At 40.1% G+C, this 27,881-nt stretch overlaps 1 long non-coding RNA gene across 1 annotated transcript; it reads right to left on the bottom strand.

Moving 5' to 3' along the window:
- Nucleotides 1–583: 583 nt before the first annotated feature.
- LOC137441035 (uncharacterized) lies at nt 584–27,595 on the bottom strand. Its single transcript, XR_010987301.1, has 3 exons — nt 27,350–27,595; nt 18,740–18,845; nt 584–1,196 (listed from the first exon to the last, which is right to left on the bottom strand). It is a non-coding gene; the product is annotated as an uncharacterized lncRNA (long non-coding RNA).
- Between the last annotated feature and the right edge of the window lie 286 nt (nt 27,596–27,881).

Raw genomic sequence — 27,881 nt, 5'->3', positions numbered from 1 at the left:
TGCAAATTCACCCAGTTATCCAGACAGAGCCGTTGTCCCCTATGACATTTGGATAATCAATCTTCTAAATACCAATTAGGTTTTTAAGAAGTCCCAAGAGGGGTACCGTCTAAAGAAGAAAAATCTCCCTTCCTTCAGATCTTTAGCTTTTATGCTTGCAAATCTCTAGCAGGTTTAGCTTTAGTCTTTGTGTTCTCTTTCCCTTCTCTATTTTGATCTGTGAAGGTAAGAAAGGGCTGGCTCTTGGTGTAGCTGCTTTGAACAATCTTGTCCTGATTTTTCAATTTCATTAATCTTGACCCCATGAAGCTGAGCTAAAGTGATCCTTTCCTTTTTTACAACCACACTGTTTATTTTACCCTTCAGCCTGGACTTCTGACATCATCAGACTTGGTCACAACTGAAAATGTGGCAGTAGGTTTCACTATCTTTTAGCATATATTTGCTTTTTCTTGTAACAAGAATTAAAATATGAGATGGGGTTGTAACAGCAACAGCAGAGCTTCACTCTCTGTTGCACAGACATAGTTACATAAATAGATAGACTTGAGTAACTTTCCAATGTTCTCTATGCTGATAAGGCTTGAAAACCAGATTTATTTCCACAAGTTACATAAAAATGAAGATAAAGTGAGTATAAATCTCTGCACAATGGTCCTTTGTACAGCATCTGTTTTTCAGAGTACAAAGTTCTTTTATGTCTACCACAAAACAAAGTGTGGTGGACAGATCTCAGAGTAAGTGGAAAGAATCCCAGGGATTGCTTTGGACTACAGACCTCAGTAATTCAGTGCCTGTGTATTCTGGAGCTATGTGTAGGGGACTGAACCCAAACCTTATGAAATCCATATACATTCTTGCACTGTTTTCTTTAGCCCATATCTTGGATGAGCTCTGTTTTTAACCCATTTTTGCTGCCTGGCATTTCTACCCTGATCCCTCCTGAAATGATTCCAGTCATGAAGGTTTTCATATAGATTTTTGGAATTAGCAATACTGGCAGGTGCAGCAGCAGTATCTTCCTCTGTACACGTTTACTCTTCTTGTTTTTCATTTGTGGTCTTGGAAGTATCCCATCTCCTTGCAGTTACTGAGCTCCTCTTCGTCTGTTGCTTGAAATGTAGTAGGCATAAGGAACCTTTCAGTACGCTATTGCAAATTGCCAGTTACCATCTGTGGCAGTGAGACTCTGTGCGCTGTGAAATAAAAAAGTCACAGACTTGTTACAGTAGCCATTGTGTTAGAGGCTGCAGCAGACCATTGCATCCCATCAAACAAGCTAGTATAGGTAAGTATACTTTCAAGGTATATTGCCCTTTCAGCAATCACATATGACACTAAATAGTAATGTTTTCAGCATGCCCACTATCACATTGATTGATGACACAGAGAAGGTACAGTCCAGCTAAGATCCTATTCAGTCTCTCCTCTAAAGAGTTTCTATTCTGGTTTAAAACATAGAGGGAAGAAGATTTTTTAAATTAATTATGCTTGTGTAATTTTAAATATTGTTTTATTAAGATTAACAATATTGCCATGAACATTTTTAGCTCACTTACCAAGCTTTTAGGTCATCCCAACCAAACCCAAGGCAAATGCAGGTAAAACAGGTGCAAGGAATGGATGTGAAAACATGGTCACGGTCCCCTTCTTGGAGATGGAGTTAGAAAAGGGCCACACAATAGTTCATTTTTCAAACAGGAGGAAGAGGAAAGACTTTATGGCTTGTGGAATTTGTAGAGGACAAGACAGTCCAATATAGAAAATGCTGATACTGTGTGATAAGAAAAAAACCACAGCTTTCTTATAAGCTACATGACAGAAGTGGACAAAATTGGTGGCTGGTCCTATCTACAATTTCACTTGGGCAAGCCCTCTCATAAGAATCTGTCTGATGAATAAGACAATATTATAACTCAGTTTCTGATTAATACTGAAATTTTTTGCCAGACTTCTCTTTTGGGGTGTCACATCATTCACAGACCATAGTCAGAATATTCAAATAACTACACATTTTGGGTACTTGGATTTTTGAGAAACTTTATGGGAGGCCTGATTTTCAGGAAGTGCCTGCTGTTTCCTCTTTGAAAATCAGACTACTGAGTAGTTTCTTGGTTTTTACTTGGGTACTCATTGTAAAGTCCAGGGAAGGACAGGCACAGTGCACCCTAATATATAATTACCAATAGTGGAGTTTGTCTGGGTCAGTGATGTTACACACTCTTCTCTTCTGAAAGTCTCAGGGCATCTGTACTTGTTGCAGTCAAGAGAAATTAATCTATGGAGAATGAAGTGGGTTTTTCTGACTCATGTACCATCCATGAAAGGACTAATTAAGTCTGAGTCATCAAGCCTTTACCTGAGAAGGCACAAAGAAAATGAGAACAATTGCCTTGTAAACGTATCACAGAGTTCTTGATTTGGGCCAGGCTATTAAATTTCAGGTTGCAGCTGTGTCTGTGATGCTAGCACCCAGAAGAAGAGTTTTGTTTCAGTTTCATATTTAGACTGTGAAACTCTGATTGGGAAATGTTGGGGGGGGGGGGGGGAGGTGGGGGGGGGGGAAGCACAGGAACTTATAAAATACTTTTATAAAGGTCAAACTTTTCTGAACAGAATCACACTTTCAGATTTTTTTTCTTTTTTTTTGGATGTTCAAAGAACAATATAATATAGGATGTTGAGTTACTGGCTGTCTTGGAACAAAATCTTAAAAAGGGGCAGAGAAGTGTGTATTTTCACCATGAGTTTTTTTCTTTTACAATATATATGGATTGAGACTTTACTTTTTATGTGTCCTACTGGTATGGTGACAGGTATGACCCCGTCTGGGTCGAAGGTGGGACTGGATGACCTTAAAGGTCTCTTCCAACCAGATATATATTCTGTGATTCAGTTAAAACAGTTGTTAGAATGAACAGTTAATTTCTGCAACAGAGCCAGATAATCTGAAACTGTTGCAGACTTCTCACAGATACACCTTGCTCCCAAAGGAAGGATGATAGAAGGTGGAGGCATTTCTTTGGTTTTTCTTCTTTCATTTCAGTCTTTGTGAAAGAGAATTGACAAGGCAGAGAATTCTTAAGAGGAACAAGAGAAAATATCAGTGATGCAGAGGTGGAAAAGACAGAAAGGCAGAGATACAAAGCAAGCACTTGAAGAGTAACCTTGAACAGAGCTAAACAAAAAGCAAAATTTACAGAAGACTGAGTGGAAAGACATCTGAAGTACTGAGCAAACACATTCCCACTTATGTGACTTCTGTTTTGTTCAAGTAAATAGGATTTTGCCTTTTCCGTGACTTACAGGCACTGCATCAACAAGTATTTCATGTCATTAAGTTTAAAATAACCTACAGAAGTTTCTAAATGAAAAATCTTGGATGAAAAATGTTAACTTTAATAAATCCTCCATTGTCTTATACTAATGACTCATTATGACGCTAATAACACACTATTAAGATATCCAGGATCTCTTATGACCAGCTTCACAATGCAGCTTGCAGGCAGAAAAGAATAAATTAGCTGCATACTGTCTTGGTAGATATCAAGCTTGACTTAAATAATTTATACATGTACAGCAGGAGCAGGGAAGTCATTGTGCCACTGTACTCAGCACTGGTTAGGCCACACCTTGAGGACTGTGTCCAGTTCTGGGCCCCTCAGTTTAAGAAGGACATTGAAACACTTCAACGTGTCCAGAGAAGGGCAATGAGGCTGGTGAGAGGCCTCGAGCACAAGCCCTGCAAGGAGAGGCTGAGGGAGCTGGGATTGTTTAACCTGGAGAAGAGGAGGCTCAGGGGAGACATTATTGCTCTCTACAACTACCTGAAGGGAGGTTGTAGCCAGGAGGGGGTTGGTCTCTTCTCCCAGGCAACCAGCACCAGAACAAGAGGACACAGTCTCAAACTGCACCAGGGGAAGTTTAGACTCGAGGTGAGGAGAAAGTTCTTCACGGAGGGAGTTGTTAGCCATTGGAATGGGCTGCCCATGGAGGTGGTGGATTCACCATCCCTGGAGGTGTTCAAGAGGGGATTGGATGTGGCACTTGGTGCCATGGTTTAGTAGTCATGAGGTGTTGGGTGACAGGTTGGACTTGATAATCCTTGAGGTCTTTTCCAACCTTATTGGTACTATGATTCTATGTTCTGAAATGAAACAGTCTCATACAGCATTGATTTTTAGGAATTTTAGCCTGATTGCAGCTTGACTCTAAATCAAAAGCAGTTTACTACTAGGCACTGTGCTTCCTCCATCTTCAGACTGCTTCTCACAGTGGATTCTAGCATAATCCAAAACTGCCAACAAGGTATCTTTTAAAAGAATCAAAGCTTGCTTATAGTGCGGCAAACACTTTGATAAATGGTGGAAGAGCACCATCTGGTGACACCAGGCACATCACTATATTCTGCCACCATTACAAGATACGTTTATGGTGTCGAGCCTGTGTTTTGAAAGCCTGTCTCCATGTGTTTTAATCTGTTTTAATTCATTATTCAGTTATACATAAGGAGTACAAGAGTGAACGTCTAGAGAACCAATCTGAGCTGACTGTCACCTTTTCTCTACTGCCCCTTAAATCACTGGGAAGTTCTTTTAATTTGAATCAACATTTTCTGAATTGTTCTGAGCCTTTTTTTTTTTAGGCTTTGGAGCAGATTTTATGGGCACCATGAAATGCAGTCCCAAGTTTTATTGCACTGGACACTTCAAGGTTTTTCCTCTGTGTGATCCAAGTATTTTCTTACAGTGTTCAACAAACTTGGCTTAGCTGTCTTTTCAAAGATTTTTTTTCCACAGAAGCAATTACTAAGAAAAATGAATTCTCTTTTACCATTCTAGATGTTCAGGTGTAAGGAAAAGAATAGATCTTAACCTATTATTTGCAAATTACAGCTAATTTCAGCACAAATTGAACCTGAATATGCTAACAAATAAAATATGTGATTTTTCTCCATAGGTTCTTTTGGGTTTTCCCCACAATGCTGATGGCACCCATTTCATTAATGTTAATGTGACCTGACCTAGGAAATAATAAAGCAGTTAGCTATTATAATAGGCTTAGAAAACACTTTCTGGGATTTTAGTCTGGAAAAATGTAGTTTTCCAATGCTGTGGTTTGTGCAGACTAACCCTCTCACACTTTGAAAGCTGTGCAAAACCTCTAGATGTCAGGGAACATTAGATACAGGTCAAGAACCATGGAAGTTCCTAACTGTTGCATGGAACTCAAGCATATAATTAATGAAAAACATATTACCAACTTACTTTTTATTTCCTCATATGATTCTGGTCCACATCATTTTGATTGGATCGTTTATATAATAAGACAATAAAGCATCACATCTCCAAAGTGTAAAGGCAACCATCAGAATATCATCTAGCATAAAACTGTACAGCCTGTCTGATTATGTCTGCTGATAGTGTATGGTGGTGATCCTGAAGAAAAGGGATATGCCCTGCTTCCTCCCACCATCTCACAGCAGTGGGATGATGAATCTTCAGCCTGTGATGCCATCTAAAAATATGAAGTTTGTTTCAATGGTGAACATACTGCAGCAGAAACATCCAGCTGGTGTCTACTGTTTTGTGCAGTGAGGAATATAGAGGAAGACTGCAGAAATTGTTGAGTCAGAGGATAACCATTCATACTAAACAGTAACTTAGAAAACATCTCCAAAACCTTCACTTTCCAATTTGTACAAGACTTCTAAGCCCTCTTAGGGAAGAAGTCATCAAAAATAGAAGGCAAGAGAGACCCAAGTCCAGAAGACCTAGGTTCTAATTCAGTTGTTAAAAAGCCACCTACTAGGGAAAATGAGTACAAGCTAGAACACAGAAGGTTCTATCTCATGAGACACAAGGAGACACTTTTTTATGGTGTGGGTGATGGAGCACTGGAACAGGCTGCCCAGAGATGTCATGGATTCTTCTCTGGAGACTTTCAAAACCCAGCTGGCTGTGTTCTTGTGCAGCCTGCCCTAGGTGATTCAGCTTTGGCAGGAGGGTTGGACTGAATGATTTATGGAGTTCCTTTCCAACCCTGAAAATTCTATGATTCTGTGATGACTTGAACTTGGATCTCTTTGAAGCTGTTGGGGTTTTTTGCTAACTAAAGGATAGATCATTCAGAAAACAAACCTCCTCTTGGTTTGGACAACATTAGTGTTACTAAACAATGAATAAAAATTCACTCATTCAGTCTCTGTAAATAATGTAATCAGCTTAAATCAGGTGATTTAATATATCTAAACCATACATAGATATGAAGAGTTATCTGCCTTGTTTGTTTGTTTGTTTTGTTGTTTGTTGGTTTGGTTTTTTTTTTGCACTTTTGCACCTTTGGAGATGTTTTTTTAACAGAAATCACAAAATGCAGAAAACCTTTCTTGTTTGTTTCTTAATTAAAACAGAGATTCCCCCCTGCCCCCCCAGTCTCTTGATTCTGGGAGCTTCGGCTTAAACAAGCATCAAATATTGTGAGGACCATAATAAAACAGGGAAAACTGGCAATGCCTTATTACACTGCTTCACATCCTTTATGCAGGGCCACTTAGGACAAAGATTTACCTCTAAGGTGGTTAGCATTTTTCTTATCAGTCAACTGAAAAGGAGCAGTTTGCCTGACTCCAGTGATTATGTTGGAATTTTTTATAGTTCAAGGCTAATGAGGTCTTTTTGTTGTAGAATTCTCCTAGCAATTTCTCCACTCTCTCCAGCAGTTCATATTCTTGTGAGTTTGAGAGGATGGAAATAATATTTTTTCTTGGAGTTATGCTGCATATCTGCAAAGTATGCCCATTTATCAGTGATCACACCTTCTAGAAACTGAAGATGGAAAAGGGTGCCTTGTAACTTCCATGGCTTGAAGTAAGGAACAAGGTTCCAGCAGGTACACAAGCATCTGGGCTACGCTGTGTGATGTCCAGTTGAGTTTGTTTGGAATGGCTATTCAAATGGCATCTCATTCACAAAGCAAGCACTAAAATCTCCAGCAAGCTCTGCTTCCTATTGCTGCTGCTGTTCCTACCTTTTTTTCTTGGGATTTACATTACTTTTGCTTAGTGTCAGAAGTAGATATGCAAGATCTCTTCTTTCCTAAATTGGCCTTTGTGTAGGGAATATAATCTCTTCCAATGTCCTATCGCTTGGACCTGCTCTTAGAGCTTACTGGTGCTCCTTTAGAACCATACCCCTGGCTGTGACAACCTGTGACTGCATTGCACAGTGCTGTTAGCAGTGTCTGCACAGGCTGTGTGGAGTAGAAATGATCAAATCCAGTTACTGCTTCTGGGTGGAAGATGCAATTGCTGCCTTTAGCTCAGAGACTAGAACTTCCACAGAGAGAATAATTAACCTTTTACTTTTACTATTGTCCTACTGAGCTTGAGGTCACTTCACTGCCTTCATCTGTTCTGGCTAGCATCACTCCCAGGTCTCTTTCTACTGCAGAGTTAGAGGAAAATCTGGCAATGCATTTTCTTTTTTTGTCAGTCTCTCCTTGCCTAGCTGCTTTGTAGTCAGTCCTTCCACGATGCCTATCCCTTTGTATAGCAGGAGAAAATCTTACAAATTTCTGATTTTGAAGGTAGGATTACATCTCTGCCCTTTGACCTTGGTCAGCTGTAGACCAATATCTTTCCAAGTTGTTTTACTTAATTCTTTCAAGAGTATTTTGTTCTATGGCTCATACAGTGTTTTTTTCAGGCAATCTGGACATGAGTATGACTGTTAGTATATTCTGTCCACCACAACACACCTTTGTGCTAACAGGTAACCCAATACTGGACAATACTTTTTATATACAATTCTGGTTGCCCTAAGGGATGTTGTTCTACTTGAGAACTGTCATGCTGGTGTTCATTATGCTGCTTTATTTTTTCCCCCCTGAATTCTATATCAAAACCACTCAATTTGTAAGGCAAAATCAGATATTTTTGTAACTGTCAGGTCTGCACTTAGGATATCTGAACTGAGCTGTATTTTTCCTGCCATGTAGTTCTTAAGTTTGATAACAACAGATATTCTGAGATCAGGACTGAACTGTAATTATATTGCTAAAGCATAAGGAGAGATAGACTGTATCTAGGGTTTTTTCTACAGCTCTATAGATTACCAAGCCTTTTAATCATCATCATCATCATCATCATCACAAAAAAAAACCCCACCAAAAATTAGAGAAACAGTAGGTGTTGCCATGTAGAAAGAGAAAAATGAACTATATGGAACAAAAGTATATAACCATGTAATGCATTCATTTACCTTTCAGAGCCATCACATGAACAAACTATTTAGGTAGATCATGAAATATCACTTAGTTTGTACTGAAGTTTTACTTAGAGCCTCAGCCAAAGCCTACTGAGGTCAAAGTAAAGTTTCTGTTGCTTTATATAAAATCAGGCCCAAGAATTAATTTGTTGACTCAAAGACAGGTTAGAGTACATAGGAAGTAACAGAAAATGTGCTTCTACAGCCTTTCTGTCTCTTACTCTGCCCATCAGTGGTAGAGTATTTTCCACTTTCTTCCTTAATCAAACTCTGTTTTTGAAATTCATAAACTTTATATGTAGACCTGTGTTTTGTTTTGTTTTTCTGGATGCAACCTATTGCCCATACTGTGTCCACTTATGTTTGTTAAATGCAATGAAAATGCCAGAATCAAGTAATTAGGCTGGAAGAAATGACCTGATGTAATGAATGGCATGAGCTGATGATCCATCTGGTCCGGTCCTCTCTGCCTAACAAACTGCTGGTGCTTGCATTGCACACAATGAGAGATGTTGCAATTTCTGATTACTTTTCAGGCTATTCTTCTAAGCTCTTTTAAGATAGGTAGAAAACATGGGATTTCCCAGAATTTATTTAAAGGGGCATAGGGCAATAGTGCTCTGCAAAGGAACATGAGGAAGGTTTTCTCTCTAGAGCAAAGCAAGGAGGAAGATGCAGAAGAGGAAACATACAGAAAGAATGATGGCATTAGTTAGGCTGGTGGTTTTGGAGTCTTCACAAGATGTGACAGTGATGAAACACTCCCTTGGGCAGGCTATAAGAATACAGAGGATAGCATCAAGCAGCAATCTGTTCTAGTGGCTAGGCTTCCTTCAGAATTAAGTCTGTGGCCATTTTAACACTTAATTTAGTAGGAAACACATCATCTTCTAGTCTGTTGGAAGAATTCTTGGCAATGGAAGCCGTAGCATGGTGTCCCGTGGGACACAAGCTGTATCGGTAAATATTTCCCTTCTGTCTTTTACATTGGCAATCAATACCGAGGCGCATCGCAGGCATTTCCCGGGCCTGGGGTGCAGGTTCTCGTCGTTAACAGCAGATGGCAGTAAAGTTCAACAAATAGGTGGAACTAAACCGAGAAAATGTGTTTTGCCTGCTGGATGGTGTTGCTGCAGGGAGCTCATAGAGCTCCGTGCATATTCAGACAGTACATGGTTCATTTCCAGTGCACAGATCATTCGTGGCACATTCAGGTAGCAGAAGATATTAATTCGGCCATAGCTGTTAGTAATCCAAATCATGTTTTGTTTTGTTTGTGATATTTTTGGTCATAGAAACAGTAGAACAGACAGAATCTGTTTTAATTTCTTTTTTTTTTACATCCATACTTAAAACCTATGCATAGCTGAACAGATGAGGATGAGGCTCAGCTTCAAGTGAGTAAACTTTTATTCTTTATTGCATATCTTGTGCTGCATCTGAGAGAATGAAGATTATATCACTATGGTTTGCATTAAAACTTTTCTAACACTGATTTATTTCTTTTTTTAACTTTAAACAAAAATGTGTAAAAGGGTTAACAAGATCATTTTAAAGCCACAGGAACAAAGCAATTGAGAATAAACTTTTACAGTCCTGCTTTACACTATAAATTAATCTCACTTCTGGTAGAATGGATGGGAGATGGGGATATTTGTTTTCCAATTTCCAGAAGGCAAATGATGGAGATGTCAGTACAGGTATTTGATTGCAACTTTTAATTTCCTTGCCTAAAGTGAAAAAGGGATGAAAAGATATTAGGAATATCTACTTAATGTCATTATATCCATAGCAGTGTCATGAAAACAACATGATTGCAGGGTCTGCCATTTCTAATCACATTAGACCATCAGAGTATCTATTTCCCTTATTTACTGCTCAGTGCTTGATCCACCTCAGAAAACTCAGCATGACTCTCCCTCCATCATATACCAAGATAATTACTCAATTCTGTATGATTATGCAAAGCACTCAAAGAGTGCCTTGCACTCAGCACTCAAGGCCCAGATCTTCATTTCAAAACCTATTCAAGACACTAACAAGCTCTGGCTTGTCATCATCTATTAACATTGTTAGCTTAATGTCAATACTGTGATAGAAGAAGGAGAGGAACCTTTCTTGTCCCCCTGTTTTGGACCATTAATCTTCTGCAACATGGGCTTGGACTCTGCAGTCCTGTTCCTAGGAGAGGTATCAAGTCAGTGAGAGAAGCGAGGGCTTTAAGGCTGTTCTCAAGAGTCTGATTGCCCTTATCATAGCATGCATAATTTCTTATTTTCTTTTTGAGCTCATATTTACAGGTATTACAGTCTGAGTACGTTTTTAATCTTCCCATTATCTTAGAAGTTTTGGTTAAAAAATGTGCAAGACACCCCAGCAGGCATATTTATAACCAGCAAGGGCACAAGCCTCAATCACTTGTGAAGAAGGAGCCCTTCTTAATCTGTCAATCAGTCAATGCACAAAATGCACAAAGCATCAATTGCTTTTTAGGCTATTCACTATGACTTATATATCTGCCAATAAATCTAAAATACAGGTCAAAGAATGTGTAGCTCAAGTAAATCCATAAATGTAGCAGAAAAGCTTCACTAACTACCTCAGATTGCCAAAGCTGAGGTCATTTCCTTGTTGTGAAAAATACCTAAGTCCATAAATTATTTTTATCACCTCGGGGGCAATGCAAACAGTTTCCCACAGATGCTGAAAGTATGATATGTTTTTTATTTAATATCAGAACACCACTTTTACACAGCTCTTAAAATATGAGGTCCAAGATCCTGCTTGTGCTTTTAAGGCCCCAATTCAGCCACAGATTAAAGCAGACGCTTCAGGTCCTGACATTAAACACGTGCCAAAGCGCTTTGTTGCGTAGTCATAGGTTGCTGAATTGGAACCTAAAGACTAAATTTTGTTCCCATGAAACTCAGAATTTACCTTCCATTTTGCCTTCAAAGAAAACAAGAATTTTGTTTTTGCAAACATCATATAAATAACCATTTGAAAACATTCCAAAAGGCTTGTCTTTTAGAGATCAATAGGTGAGCAACAATGCTGGAGGTAAACCCTGGACAAAAGCTGATGTTTTGCAACAGTTTAGCTGGTGCTGATTTAAGATGTAGTTAGCATTGCTTCCACAAAGAAAATAAAAATACCTTGAACATGTAAGGAACATCAGCATGAATGGTGAACATCCTACAGAGAACTTTGGAGAAAACACCACTGAATTAACTTACAGTACATTTGTTAAACATGAGCAGCTCTAATAATGACATTTCATTTAACAATGCCCTTTGTCTTTTCAGTTCATCAGTTACCTATTTCAGTAATGAACTGCAGTCATACCATTCTGATTTCCTCCTAATGTAAAGGCTGAGATCACTTCACTTGCAGTGGAGCGTGATGCTATTATTCTGTTTGTTGCTTAGGGGGGAAAAAAAAAAAGCTATAGAATACATCACAATTGTAATTGGCTAGCAAAGAGTAAAGTGTGTGATCAGTAAGGGTACCAATAATTTAATTTAGCTTTTAATGGGGGGAAAAAAAAAAAGTGTAAAAGAAAATAAAATAAAAAGAATAAAAAAGACAGAAAAGGCTGAAAATGCTCAGCATATCTATTTCAGGAGCAGAAGAGTAAGTAGTCAGCTGGGGAAAAAAATGAACCACACATTAAATGTTATTTTAATTTTCTATCAACAGTCCAAGCATAGAATTTAACAGCAACATTTTCAGTTAGGATGAATAATCCTGGCGGCAAAAATAAAATGGAGTTGTCTGCCCTGTTTAAGGAGGTTTGTCTAAAGAACTGGAGGAAGTCAGATTAAGTGGGTAATATCCCACTTTGCCCTATGTAAACACAAGGCAGATAAAAAATATCAGAAGCCTGCTTGATATGATCCATAAGTCTTACAAGGGGTAATGAAGCCTGCTTTCACCCATTTTTCCTGCCTCTTTTTTGGACTTTCCTAAATTTCAAGAGCTTTCTCATTGCCTTCCTAGCTTCAAGAGAGACATGTGAACCAGGCTGCTGTTTTCACTTTTCTCTTTGCTGTGGTCCATTCAAAATATTTTCAGAGCTCACCCAAACCATTTAATTAGCAGAGACTGGTGTCCAGCACTTCACAATCTTTTCCCAGCTGAAGCAAATCTGTACAATTTACAGTAGATCTTTGGAAAGCCATTTTTTACTGTGTGCTGCATCTATAGATCTCTCTCAATTACCCACAGTAAATTTAGGCATTGTACAAGAGCAAATTTTACAGTCCATGAAGAGATGAAGTGAAATCTAGATGAAATTCATTGTGACAGATTCTCAGTTAGTGCTCTGATGTGTCTGTATTACAGAAGATAGACATTCTATTAGCATGGAAGCTCCCATAATGGACTGTGAATCATTTCAGGTAATAGAGATGCCAAGTGGAATGACTGAAAAGCACTATTGAATTCCATTAGAGCTCTTTGTTTTTAAATCAGTCATTTCTTTGTGAATATCCAACTATATACTTCTTGACCCTAGCTGAGAGTAATAATTGTGAACTAATATTACAAAACATTAATCTGAGTTACTGTTCAATTAATGTTTCTGTTCAGGGGTTATTTTTGTGCTGCAACTGCGAAGGAGACTGTGTCTTGGAAATACAAATATGTATTTGGGCTTGAGCTGGTGCAGAATGCAATTTTCAGTTATATTTCTATCTCCACTGTATTCAGTCTCATCTCATTAGCTGTAAGAAGGCTCGAGTATCGGCTTTTCTTTTTCCGAAGTCATCCTACCGGAATAAAATAACTATAATCAACAAATCTATAAAGATAAACATTTTTCTAATGGATGCCACGAAGAGTCTCCTTTCATTTAGGTGCTTGGTTAATTATCAGCACAATAACTAACGCCATATCCCGTTACCCAAACAGCCCCACCTTATCTATCAATCATGTATGATTTATCAGACTTGATAATTGCTTGGATAATTAAGGCAGAATTTAGGTTTACTCAGCGTGCTGAAACCTTGGAAATGCCTGCATAATTGCCATTTGTGTAGTAGATGAAGTTATGAATAATTCTTTTTCACATAAATATGAAGGCTGGGTCGCAGGCAGCACATACTTCTTCACCCACTGCCATTAATGCAGATGTCATGTCATACAAGTGCTAGGGCATTGTCACATGTTATCTCTATGTATATCGTTAAAGTAATTAAAATACATATCTATATAAACCAGGGGAAAGACCTCCCCTTTGTTTGTAAGTGCTGCGTGCCTCTTTCGCGAGGAAATACAGAAGGAAGACTGAAGGATTAGTCTGCTCAGTACAGTGGCAACTGGATTTGAATCTCTGTAATGTTCGCACATAAATCCTTTGGGAAGACTTTAAAAAGAGTAGGCTCTACATCTTCTGTCTACGATCATCTATTTTCACATCAGAATGAGCAACATTATCCTTATATGCTACAGTATCTGTGTCTACAGCTTGAAAATGAGCCTCTCCTTAATGTTGTAATGACAGGTGTAAGATTAACTTTGTTAGGTGTCTAGCCACTCATGCAAACTAAATTAAATTAATGGAACAAATTTCTCTCATAATTAAGATAAAAATTCATGTCAGCTGTAACCTTGCTGTACACTAATTATATACAAATGATTTATCATCTGCTTCGCCCAGAATATTAATCCTCAACTCATTGATAACTGCAGCCAGTGTTAAGAGATGAGAGTTGATTAACTATGACAGATTGGGCAACCACAGTACCAAGTGCCTGAACAACCAGTGAAACCAATAATATTCAAATAGCACTTCTTGTTTTAAAATGCATTCCCATGGAAACAGCTGCATGTTTAATGAGGGATATGGAGATTATTTCAATAATGACTGATATTGGAACAATGGGCAGGACTAATCAATAACAATTAAGCCCTTAGCCTGGTTAAGATACGGTTCTGTAAAGCAGGTTATACACACATGGGTGAGATACTAGTTTGGGCCATGTTACATATAATGTCTTCATGTATAGCTGTTACTTTTTTTTTCCTACTGCAGGAGGAATTGCACACTTTACAGATATTTTAAACCCCAGTAATCTAGTCTTGGCTTCCCCCAGCTCTAACAAAAAAAAGAAGAAGAAATTGATGCCACCAACAGTTCTTTGAAAATCCTGAGGGAAACTCGCCTGATGCTTATGCTTTTGGAAATGTCTTTATGAATACAGCCATTCTACCACAAAAACCCAAACCCCTCAAACAACTCAAAAGAAATCCTACAACTCTTGAAGCATCACGTTTAACAGGATGCTCTTTGATCTCTTGGAATATGGTGTTATGTTTTTACTTTATATGAAAGTTATTGGAATTAACTTGTAAAACCTTCGCCAAAAACCCCAACAAACTATTGGTCTTTTTGTTTTTTAATATCTGATATGAATTTTGGAGAGGATTGTTTAGTATCCTTTAATGAATAAAAAACCCATGCAAAATTCCAGACACATTGAAGATTTACAGATCTGGGCTTGGGGTTTTTATCCAGTACTCTTTTCTGTCTCCCCAGGACAGCTTTTTTTAAACTAATTGCTCATTGAGACTCCAAGAATCCCTGTCAGAAGGAAATAAAACCCCAGTCTTGTACCTAGGCATTAATAAGGCACAACCAGCAAACTGGATGAACCAAGTAATATTGCTGTAAATGAATTATTTTCCTGAAAAGTTGGTGTGTCTGAAGACAAGTTATGTGTGGAAAGGAAACCTAATTGCTAATATGAAACTGAAGGCAATTAGGAAGTTAACATAGAGCGTGAACCTGTTACTCACACCGGTAAGCTGGAACAAACCATGTTGAATACTGCTCTGTGCTGGGCATAGCCTGAGCTGGTGAAGAGAGCTGGTGAAGAGAGCTGGAGAAAGGTTCCCAGAGCTACCTGCCCAATGAGGCACTGCAGTCACATCTCTAGCTTTCCTGTTGACCAAAAAGGTGTGATTCTGGTGTAAAGGAACAAAATCCAAGAAACTGGCTCCTAGCCTGTGGCTGCTCAGTGGCTGGATTTTTAACAGAGCCAACCCTTCTCAGCCTGCTAATTCTCAGCATGAATGGAATGGAATGGAATGGAATGGAATGGAATGGAATGGAATGGAATGGAATAGAATAGAATAGAATAGAATAGAATAGAATAGAATAGAATAGAATAGAATAGAATAGAATAGAATAGACCAGGTTGGAAGAGACCTTCAAGATCATCGCGTCCAACCTATCATCCAACACCACCCAACCAACTAAACCATGCATACCTATTCCTCTGGCTACACCAGAATTATGTTTTAAATATGAATTTGAGCTCTTTCTTGAGCTCCTATGTTCTTTAGCATCCGCTCAGCCACTGGTCCTTGTATAGGTAGCTCCAGAGTGTGGCTCAGGTGAAAATTTGAGCTCTTAAGTATGGAATGATTCAAATGCCAGCCCACCACAGAGATGATCTGGACAAAACAGATGGTGTGCTGCAGGTTTGTCACTGCTTTGTAGTGACAGTGCAGTCTGGTATCGAGCAGATAAACCAGACTACCCTCTAGAAATACTCAGCATTTCACACAGCCTGAGCTTCAGCCGCCAAGAGAAAAATAAGAAATGAAATACCAGAGCCCAGCCAACCCAGTGCTGGCAGTCTCAACACATGGATCAGGGACTGCTTTCTATTTGCCAGTATGGACTCAGCCTCACACACAAAAAAAATATTTGAATCACCAGCCTAGGAAGTAAATATTCTATTTCATGATAATTTTCTTTTCCTCTCTCCAGTCCCATGAGGGTCTTCCCTTTTTAAAACATTTGTCTTCTGTTCTTCAAAAGAAATTAAAGTCCTACTTAGATGAAAGGGAAAAGATGAACTTTATGAGAAATAAAAATTCAAACATTTCTTTCTCTACACTTCTTGCTATTTCAGGGCTAATTGCCTTTGAATTTGTAAATGCAGATAATGAGAAGAAACCTGTGTATAAGGAATTGAAGAGAATATGTGCAGAGGAAGTCAAGTACTTGATATCCAATTTAACTTGGAGTTGGGTACAGACTTTAAATAAGCAAAAAAGCCATAAGCATTTTCATCATCTTATCCTTAGGGGATACATATCTGCTACGAACCTAATCAACTACAGTACATCACTGGTCCTCTATGCCAGTGCAAACGAATGAACATTTATGTGGCAGAACAGAGATGATCTGATGTGGTGACCAGGCAGTGCCCTGTATATTTCTATCAAGATTCAGTGGGTTCAAAAACTTATGTGTAACTGCCCGTCAGGACTTTGGGATCACTATACAAAAGCAATCATCAGTGGAAATACATGGCAATGGAAGCATAAAAGAAGCTCTGAGTGTTAAATGACTTTTCTGAACAATTATACATGTCATGTGACATGCAAACCTTTATCCACCAAACCTAACATCTAGTAAGTAGATGAACTAGACTATGTCTGCACCAAATTGGTGCACAAGTGGACTGCAGAAAAGCAAGGACCTAACAGCTACAGCAGACAAGGCTGTAGAGCAGATTTCAGAAGCACCCTTTCAAGCATAGCAACTAGCAGTTCCTGCCAATACACCAGTCCCACACCAACACAGTGGGCCTACTACAGGTAGGATTACATAGCTGCTCTGGTAGTTGGAGTATGTTTCCCTACAACACTACTATTAGTCTTTAAAAACAAATAAAAAATCTTCAAATAAAAAGATCCAGGCAAGAAAAGAGCTTCCTAGAGCACACAGGAGTTAATGGACCATTTGGGGGAGAAATGCCAATATGGAAGACAGTAGCACTCTTTGCTTGGGAAAAGAAGTGAACTAAAAAGAAAGTAGCACTAGAGAGAAAGCATGTAGACATTCATAGAATCATAGAATCAATAAGGTTGGAAGAGACCTCAAAGATCATCAAGTCCAACCTGTCATGCAACACCTCATGACTACTAAACCATGGCACCAAGTGCCACGTCCAATCCCCTTTTGAACACTTCCAGGGATGGTGACTCCACCACCTCCCTGGGCAGCCCATTCCAATGGCTAACAACTCTCTCTGTCAAGAACTTTCTCCTCACCTCGAGCCTAAACCTCCCCTGGCACAGCTTGAGACTGTGTCCTCTTGTTCTGGTGCTGGTTGCCTGGGAGAAGAGACCAACCCCTCCTGGCTACAATCACCTTTCAGGTAGTTGTAGAGAGCAATAAGGTGTCCCCTGAGCCTCCTCTTCTCCAGACTAAACAATTGCAGCTCCTTCAGCCTCTCCTCGTAGGGCTTGTGCTCGAGGCCTCTCCCCAGCCTCGTTGCCCTTCTCTGGACACATTCAAGAGCCTCAACGTCCTTCTTAAATTGAAGTGCTCAGAGCTGGACACAGTGCTCAAGGTGTGGCCTAACCAGTGCTGAGTACAGGGGCACAATGCTCCTGCTGGCCACACTGTTCTTGATGCATGCCAGGATGCCATTGGCATTCTTGGCCACCTGGGCACACTGCTGGCTCATCTTCAGCCAGCTGTCAACCAGTACCCCCAGGTCCCTTTCTGTCTGGCTGCTCTCCAGCCACTCCAACCCCAACGCTCGTCTAGCAGAAACTCTGAACAGACATTTGCAGCAAATCCAGCCTTCTGGGAATGGCTAAAATGGGTCTCTATTGATTAGTGCTACTTTGGCTAACTGCTTGAGGTAGGAATTGGGAACATGCTAGTAGCACTCAGTGCTACTAGTTAGAGCTTCAGCTCTAAATTTGCTCATACTGACACACAAGAGAAAGTACACCACCTTTGGTAGAATTTCTCCTGTTTAACAGACACAAGGAGAAGCAAATGCCAAAAACGGAGAGTGTTCTTGTCCTTGCACAATAAATTAGTCTTTCCTTGAGCATCTTCTGCCCTCTCCACTCAGAGTAAGAAGTGGGATTATGCACTGCCATCTGACTTCCCCAGCAGTAAGACTTCATTCCATTGATCAGGCTCTGCAAACAATGCAATTATTTCAGAGGAGAGTGCAGTGAGCTCTAGTTTTGCTGCTTCTACTTATTACTGAGGAGCATCAAAGTATCCAGCCATTTTCCTGCAGCCATCTTTAAAAAAGGCAATAATCTGTGCTGCTAACCTAATGAGGGCTGTGTGTGACAGTCTCGGAGATACATTTTCTCACTAGCCTAATGAGGAAAGTGACAGACAGTGAAACAGTTCACACTTGAGTAATTTTCTAGTCATCAGCAATTGCAGTGTTCATGGTAGCAGAAGCCTGAGAAGGGACAGAGAAATATACAATAAATACACACTGGCTCCATTGGCCAGAATAAGTTATCACTAGTATAGAGGTCTTGGGACAAGCTCCCTCAGGAAATTCAAACAAAAAGAGTCAATTTAAGGCATCCCTAGCAGTGCATTCAATTAAAATTAAATTTAAAAAGTAGGATCAGCTGTTGGGCTGTTAGGCCACCTGCCCAAAGGACAGAAAAAAATTAGGGATGTAACGAACCTTTACTCCTGATGTCTGCAAGCTGCTTTCAAATGACTGAATCAGACTGGCTTCTCATAACTGCCCATTCTGCATGAAGTCCAGTTCTCCATCTTTGCCTGCCATCCTAAAAAAGAAGGAAGCCAGCAGCAGATAGCTCATTATCTTTACAGACAGCAAGTGTTTGCATGAAAAATGTTGTCTTTCTTACATTTGTAACTTACTAGCAATTTTTTCCCAGTGTCATTATTTCTCAAGGGAATGCTACTGTGAGCCAGGTCTTGCTACATCCCCAGGATTAATATCACCAGGAAACAGCAGAGGCTGTGCAGGGCAATGCAGTTCTCCAGACAGTATGTTACTGAAGCCCAGCAGCTACCACTGCCTTGATGGTCAAGTATAAAAGTGGAGAAGAGATGCAGCCCAGGTGTGAGACAGGGAGGTCTTCCCAAAATGGGAAAACCAACTGAAAATGTTTCAACTGACAATGCTGAGGTCCAAGTCTTGAATGGAAGGTATGCCACAGCATAATGTTTTCCCTTCTTGATTCCTTACCTTGAGTATTGCAGGTTTTAAAAGTGACAAAATGTGCCTGCCTCTCTTCCTCTCTCAGACCAAGACAAAAGACATTTGATGTTGCTGGGTCAACCAAAGCAGCATCCACATACAATCCACCAACTTCACCTAACAGCTGTCCTGCTGTGAACTGGCCTGACTGTCTAAGCAGAAGGGACATTGGGAAATGAATAGTCTCATGGCTCCTCAACTGGATCCTTCCACTGTAGTCCTTTCTGTCATGTGTGGGAACTAACATGGTCAAAGGGACAAGTCCTGTTAGTTTTCTAGCTATGCTGGAATCACTTCTTGGAGAGCTATGGACATGTTTCAGAGATGTAGCAATTAGGTATGGCAGAGCTCATGCTGCTCTTTTAGATCTGGTGTTGATCTGCAGGCAGAAATGATCCTTTGCTGTTTCATCACAGATCTACATAGCTCCTTCTTTGAGCATCTCTGTAGCAGCTGGATGATGCCCCAAATGCCTGAACTCACCTCCTCCTGCACCAGTCACAGCTTCAGTATATCTTTGGTCAATGAGGTTGCTGAGACAAGTATATAGGCTAGGAGACAGGTCAAAATACCTCCCAGTGATCACCACAGCAACAGATGATCCCTTGTGCAACTAATTCCTAGCCTGCAAGAGCAGCAGCCATAACCCCCAGACAGAGCATCCATCGCAGGCTCTTCCACTGAGGGCACAGCAGCTCCTCTGGCAGTGCTTTTGCCTGGTGTTAATTAGCTGATCCTCATTATCATTCTGTAAGCAATTTCTGCCCTGGCTTTGCAGGCTGATGTGGAAGTGAAGGACTTGTAGGAATCACCAGTGGCGCAAATGCAGTTAGCCAGAAACTGAACTCAAACTTCTGGGCTCTGATCCTCAGCTCTTGCTGCTCAACCAAAACCTGTTTATCCAAGCTCACTAGGATGAACTGCTGGCTTTTTCCTGACATTTCTGTTTGCATGTGTGAGAGCATTCCCTTTGCTTCTGACAGAAGGCTTGCAGTTCAGAAAGTGACTGGGCTCCGAGGTGCCTCTGTTTTCCAACCACATCTGCTACTGCTTCTCTACATGCCTTTCCTAAGGCAAGGCATTTAAACTCATTGCACTGCATGAAGCATGTCAGAGGAACTCAAAAGTGCTTCTGAAATACTGTGGTGTCAGTGCAGCACAGTTCAGGGCTGTGAAGTTCGAGGCTGTGTACATTTGTTCCTGGCTGGCTCTGGACCTGGATCCCCTGGTCTGGGCTTTGTGCTCCACTGAGCTTCAATCTACTGGCTGGAGCTGAGCATGCCTTGACCACATACCCTACACGAAGCAGCCACACAACTCTTTTGAAAACACAAAAGCATGCAGCCAGTGAAAATTCAGACAACCTGGGGTGCATCTTCCTTTGAGTCACCTAACAGAGAGGACTTGAGACTCTACCTCTGTTGTACAACTGGTGCAGCATTTGGGCTCAATATACAGCTGAGGGTAAGCAAATAAACACTGAGATTTTGTAACAGGCATAAGAGAATTAGATGCTTATCTTTCCCTGACTCTCACTGGGGCTCAGCATTCAATTCCTGTCTAGGAAAAGAAACTGGCTTTTATGGGTGCAGCATAAACACTAAACTACTTTGAATAACTCTCCGTGTGGAACTGTTCATGTGCAATAAAACTGGCAATGTTTTCCAGGATAAATAATCATTCATTTCTTGAAATCATAAATCATTCACTTCTTGAATGATTTGAGTGTTGGGATAAACTGCTAAATCTATATTTAGTATCTAACTCAAAGCCTTGCCTGGTTTTCAGAGGGATGGCACGTTCTTCCAGTGGGAGATTTTGAACAGCAGATCTCTTGGATAAAAGTCCTTAAATTTGGATTTACATGCTCGTATATAAAAACTCCACCCACTTAAGTGCAACCCGCAAGAGAAACTGGAAATGATTTAAGAACTGCTCTAAGCATTTTCAAAAATGCCACAGTGGAAGGCATTCGAGCAGGAAATGCATTTAAACTAATTTTTTCATCAATCTCTTCCTTGTGAAATACTGTCTTGAGCATCAGAGACATCCTGATGGGAAGTAGGAGGCGACACCACACTGTGTGATCCTCACCATGAACCTACTGGATTTTATGTCTCTATATCAGTCAGTTAACTGTAGTGCAGGTGATTTTAATGCCCTGAGCCATTCTTAGTGTCTGCACAAAAGTTTACCCTGGTTTCACAGTATCACCAAGGTTGGAAAAGACCTCAATGATCATCAAGTCCAACCTATCACCCAAGACCTCATGACTAGACCATGGCACCGAGTGCCACGTCCAATCCCCTCTTGAACACATCCAGGGACGGTGACTCCCCCACCTCCCCAGGCAGCACATTCCAGTGGCAAATGACTCTCTTGGTGAAGAACCTTCTCCCCACCTCAAGCTTAAACTTCCCCTGGCACATCTTGAGACTGTGTCCTCTTGTTCTGATGCTGGTTGCTAGAGAGAAGAGACTGACCCCTTCCTGGCTACAACCACCCTTCAGGTAGTATAGATGTGGTGCAGCATTTTTAGATGGGCCCTAATGAAACTGTTCCACTTCCTGCACATAGATGGACACACAGAACCTGCCAAAAAAATGTTCAGCCAACCAGGAAGTGTCAAGAAAAAAAGATTTGAAGAAACTCAGTGGTTAAGCCAATGTTCATTTCACTTTGTAATTCACCTTAACTGGTCCTGGATGTGAGACAAACCCACCCCCCCTGCCTGAAACAAAAAATGCACGCAAAAGATATAAAACCTGTGAAATGGTGGGACAAACAGTTTCTCCTCCTCTAGCAGAGTGAAACAGCAGCTACTCATGAAAAGAATCCACGTGCCAAACCTGTAAATATGCTCTACCTCTCTTTGTGCTGCTGCTATAATTAATCCAAGAACCTTTAAAATTCCTATCTGATACTTACACTTGTTACAGCAACATATTCAATTCCAGAGCTACATCTTTTAGCAGATTCTTTTACTTCATTCAAATTACTAATCATTTAGATTCTCTCTGAAAGTCTTTCCTCCCTCGCTCCCCGTGCATGCTTAACCTAATTAACTATAAATGAGAAAAAATGCTATTCACATAAAAAGAAAATGTTAACCTATAAATTATCCAGTGCTCCCTCCTGAGGCTGGCAACGCCTCTCACAGAAAAGCTCAAATGTTGGTGCAATATTCTTGGCTTCCTCTCCAGGTTTCTGCCACCCAAAATCATTTTAAGGCAACACATTACTCTGCCGTTTCGTACATCTGGCAGCATTTGCTGATAGGAAGTCCTCTCCCGTGTTTTCAAGATTGCACGAAGGAGGATTCCTAGGCAGATTAATTGGAGAGAGAAAATCATTCCTTTACATTTCAAGGAACATTTGTGGAAGACTAATGGTCATTTATGGAAAGATGGCCTCTTTATACCCATTAATGTCTTCCGGTGCTCTCTATGGGTCACACAATTAACCACCCATCTGTGTTTCTTTGAAGCTGTCATCCCAAGTCCTCTCAAATGTCATCATCAGTTGAAAATCTTCTGTTTTGCAGTGGCCAAATCAAAAGCCTGCTCAGGTCTGTGGGACTGAGCTGCCTAAGGGACAGGCTCCTTGCTCTATATATTTCTCCTCAAAACTGCCTTTTTTTCCACAGAGGTTCTCAACTGCCCTGTGCCAAATTCCACCTCGTCAACCTTTTCCACATGTATTTGTAAATCCAATTATAAACTACAGAGTTACAAGCCTTTATTTTCTCATCTTATTCCCATGCTTTTGTGACTTTGTCTCACTCTCCCACTGTGATTGGAAAGGGCTTTGCTGTGCCTAGCACAATATTGTTCTGATCCATAGATAGTGCTCCAGAGTACTCTAGTATCTGTTGCTGTTACCATCATTGTTATCATGATTCATCACTATAAAATTTGTTTCCAGTGGAGCCTGACGTTGGATCTCTGTCCAGTAACATGACAAACATGTGCCCAGGTACCAGCTCACATCACAGACACCACCAGGGATGCTAAGGCACAAGCAAAGACTGGCACTGGGGACACTCAGGGAAAATGATATTTCCATCGCATTCTCCAGGGTTCCCTGCTGTCTGCCCTTTTCTCCTTGCCACTGCAGGACTTTGTGTCATCACCCTGAGGGCACTAATAGACCCTTAATGGCTGAGGGATTAGTCTAACACAGTATTCAGCCTGTTTGTATTTTTTTTTCCCACTTTTGTCAATGGAAGGACACTGCCCTGGCAACAGCCTCTTACCAGGACATTTGTGTACACTTTTTCTTGCAACTGGCATCTAACCAGCTCTTGGGTTAACTTCCTATCAATTCCATCTCGCTGCTCACTGTTTATTCATGTAACTTGTACAAAATAACAACACTAGAGTTTGTGGGTTTTTTGCACCTGCTATTGAAAGAGACATACCCAAGCACAGAAGAAAATTGAGAAAGAGGAGAGATGAGGACTACGGTGACAAAACCAGGGAGGAGTGTTAAATCAAAACACAGTAAGCTAAAGACACTAACCACTTATCTGTCCATTTCCAATTCCCTGAAATTTTCCTCATTTTGATGGTATTTGATCACAAGCTGAGAAGAGATGGGCTCTCCAGCTGTGAGAAGACAGCCTCATACTGAAATGGGAAAGAGAAGTATAACCTACTTGCCTGAACACAGTGAAAAGAAATGGAGAAAGAAAAACTCAGGAATGAGCTACTGGCATTTTGTTCTATCTTTCTACATAGCAAAACCATCAAGACTTGGATTTAATGAGTGTGTGTGCAGTATATGGCTCATGAGACATTATACAAGTTAGTTTCAACATCTGTAAGTACACAAGTCCACTAAAATACACTTACTGAAGTCATACATAAAGTTGAGGAGAAGATAGTATCATCCAATCTTTTCATAATTTAACACTCCTTCAGGATGATTTACAGCACTTTAGCAGAAAATGCAAAAGCCATTCCACAAACTTTCACTCAGATTTTTACCTTAGTTTTCCCACAGGAAACCCCGTGCTTTCCTCTGTGGTCACTCGACAGACTGAATCAGGACCACAGCACCTTGCAGACAGTCCCCCATCAAACCTATTTCTCTCCACAACCTCTCCCACAGTTAATGTCTGCATTTCTATTCCCTGGTGTCCTCTGGTGCCATATCCATCTCCCCTCACATTTCCTTGCAGAGACTGAGGCCATTCTCACAACCTCTAGCCAAGGGAACATGAGCCTGCAATTTTCCACCAGCCCCCCACTTCCAATGCCCACATAAATCCTAACTACTTATTTTCCTGTTTACTGCTGAAAGCCCCTTTCATCAATGGCTTTGCAGGAATACAACTGCTAAGAATTTTAGTTAATTGGTACTAATTACAGTAAATAGTAATTAGGGGCACATTCACAAGGGGGAAGGTAGGGCTGAAGGAAGAGAAATATAATTCAAAATGCTCTGAACTCTGTACACACACTTAGCTGAGCAGGGTTAATAAGAGCATCAGTCTGGTTCCCAAGCACATGAGAGGTAAATAGAAGCCATTTTTCATGTTTTATTCTGCAGAGTACAGTTTTACCATGGCCCGTTTTACAAGTGAGGTAAATGAGTCATAGAAAAAGCAAGTAGCTTGACCAAGGCTTTGCAGTAAGACATTGGCAACATAGAGCACTGGAGTAACTAATTTCCAATCCACTTGATCCTCAGGAGAACACAATCTTGCATTATTTTTATTATTGTTATTGCTATGTAATAGCTGGGCTCATCTCCAGCACCAGAAATTTTAGGCTAAGCTGTGGCGCAGCTGCACAACTAAATTGGAATTAACCAATCGCTAATCCCTGATTAGGGGAACGCGGCAAGAAGGAAATATCAGAGAGAAACGAAACCCAGGTCAGAAATAAAAATATTACTTGTGAGGCCAACACCCTGCATCAATTTACAACTGATAAGATTCAGTAAGCAGCAGTGGGGAAAAAAATATTAGAAAGTCTATTAGGAGACGCTTAGGGGAATATTGTGTTCCAACCTTTGAAATCCAAGCTGTGCTTTAAGATTGTAACTATCTTTTTGCTCCAGAACAACAACAACAACAGCAGCATATATAACAAATTGAAAGGCATGACTATTAACCAAGGATAAAGGTTGAGTCATAAGCAAATGTCATGTTATAGATTTACCTACCAACAAGAAGCTAGCAGGGTTCAGGTCAGAGGTTAATGAAAGACATCCAAAGGTCACCCAGTGATTATGTGAGAGCATGAGTTTAATAGGGCACGGGGACGACAGACACTGACAGAAGATTTATACCAGAGGTGATGACACCGCTACGAATACTGCTGATAAAAAGAGCCCCAATATCGGACTGAACAGAATGATGAATGGTGCACATGTCTACTCACACTTCTCATTATAAGCTCCTTCACTCATGGTGGCACTTAGTGGCGTTTATTTACTGTGGTTTGATGGTACTGAGAAGAAGCACAGTATATCTAATACTTTAAATGTAGACTTGCCATATAAAAATGAAACAAGAGATAAGATTAGACCATTGAATAATTGCCCAGCTTTCCTGCGGAGATTATGTTCACTAGTGCTAACATTATTTTTTTCCCTAATGTTCTAGTGTGTGAACAGCTCAAGTGAATTAATTCTCTAAGGCAGAAGGTCAAAGGAAAATAACTGATAAGCATTGTGCCTGCTATAGAATATCACTTTACAATATTCTCGCTTCCTCATTTGTCAGTGAGAGAATAAGAGATAATATAATAAAGGTATATAAACAGATTTTTCATCACACCATATTTAGTTTTAGTTATCACAAGTGCTATTTTTTCTTGTGGCTATTGCTAGGAAGAGGATCAGCGAAGTTGGCCAACAATGACAAATAAATAAAGAAAAGAAGAAGAAGAAGAAGAAGAAACCCTAGGACCAAAACCCAGGAAAACAGACCTGATGAATAACATGCACTGCACCAAGAAACTCCTTTTCAGACTTATATATTTATCAAACCACTGGAGTGGGAATTTATGAATAAGTCTTATCATCTTGCAGGCAGCCAGCACAATAAAAATTAGAACTACAGAAAATTGTGGGTATTACAAAAGGTTATTTCTATCAATTCATACGTATCCATAGATGAGAATGTCATAAGGAAAGTTCTGTATGGCTTTCCACTTGTACCTTTACCCAGAAGTGGTGCAGTACTGCATGATGTCATATTTAACACTTAGTTGTACATGAAGCAACATAAATAAATCCCTACTCAACCAAGAGGTGTTGTAAATAGTGCAAGCAATTTTAAGAGGTGGAGAGATGGAACATTCCAAGCATCCATGATCATCACTCTCCAGGATAGTTCATTTAGTTACCTCGTATGTACTGCCATTATTATTACTTCCACATACAATACATCTCTATTTTATGTGGTATCCTTCTTGTAGTACCTGAATGTCTCCCAGGTAATAGAAAGGAGAGGCAGCCACAGAAATGCAATGCTGTTACTGTTTTTGTCATTATTGTTTATTATGGTCCATATTGCAAGCACCCGTTTCACAGAGGTCATTTGGATGAGCAAAGGCTTATTACAGCAGATATTCACAGGCTGGTCCTGGAAATGTTTCAGTGGCTTCTAGATGTCACAATTATGCTATGTCTTGTGCTCAAATGCAATGAAAAGACACTGCCTCTCCCAAAAAGATTGCTGTCTCATGGATCTTATTTCCATGAAGGAAAGCCTTGGGTCTGCATGGCTGCACACAAGGTAGGACATCCTTAGAGTGTGAGGGATAGGTTCACTACAGTACTGTGTGTTTCTGTAATAATGTTGTATTAGGTCTTCCATCTTAAAAAATGCACACATGAAAACCCTCCTATCCAAATGCTTGTGACCAAGTTTTCAAAAATCAGTTTCTTGAAAGAAGGTCAGTGCATGCAGGCTACTGCCTCTAGCCACTCTCTAATTAATGAACAAAATGTAAGCATTCAGAAAAGAAGGCAGTATCTCCAATACCTTTGGAATATTCTTTCCACATAAAAGAAATATGTAATAAGCAAGAAAAAACCCAACAAACCTACCTGCATTTCTGAAGGAAATATTTCCTGGGTTACCTTGAAAATTATATATTGATATCTAATATCTGCAGGGTATCCGAAGGTCCAGTTGATCCCTCAGGATAAAGAACCTCTGATGGACTCCAGAAAAACCAGATGTTATGCCAAGTAGAAATTGATGAAGTGTCGTATCTAGTTAATAGAGAGAATAATTGTGGTCACTTACACTTCTGCTTTATGAAGAGAACTGGGAAAAAAAAGTAAGTAAATGTAAATGACACCTCATCCCTGTGCAGCACATGAGACCTACGCACTGTGCAAGCCAAATGGGAACATAAGTGGTGCTGGCTTTGTACCAGGCTTCTGCAACATGCTAAACTCCACCCTGAATGTAAGAAATATCTTTTATTACCATACCAGATATCCCATGAACTCATACCCTAATATGAGTCACAGACTAGCCCTTTTGAACATTGATTCTTAGTCATCTCTTCCCTCAATGCCCAGAGCAGATGGACATATATATACATATACTTCTGTTTAAAGGATCTCACTC

This window comes from Melanerpes formicivorus, unplaced genomic scaffold (assembly GCF_026170545.1).
Source record: "Melanerpes formicivorus ecotype bairdi unplaced genomic scaffold, bMelFor1.0.p_v2 SCAF_5, whole genome shotgun sequence".
In the NCBI taxonomy this organism is placed as follows: Eukaryota; Metazoa; Chordata; class Aves; order Piciformes; family Picidae; genus Melanerpes; species Melanerpes formicivorus.
The sequence above is the reverse complement of the archived record's forward strand: the minus strand, read 5'-3'. Positions and strand labels throughout refer to the sequence as shown.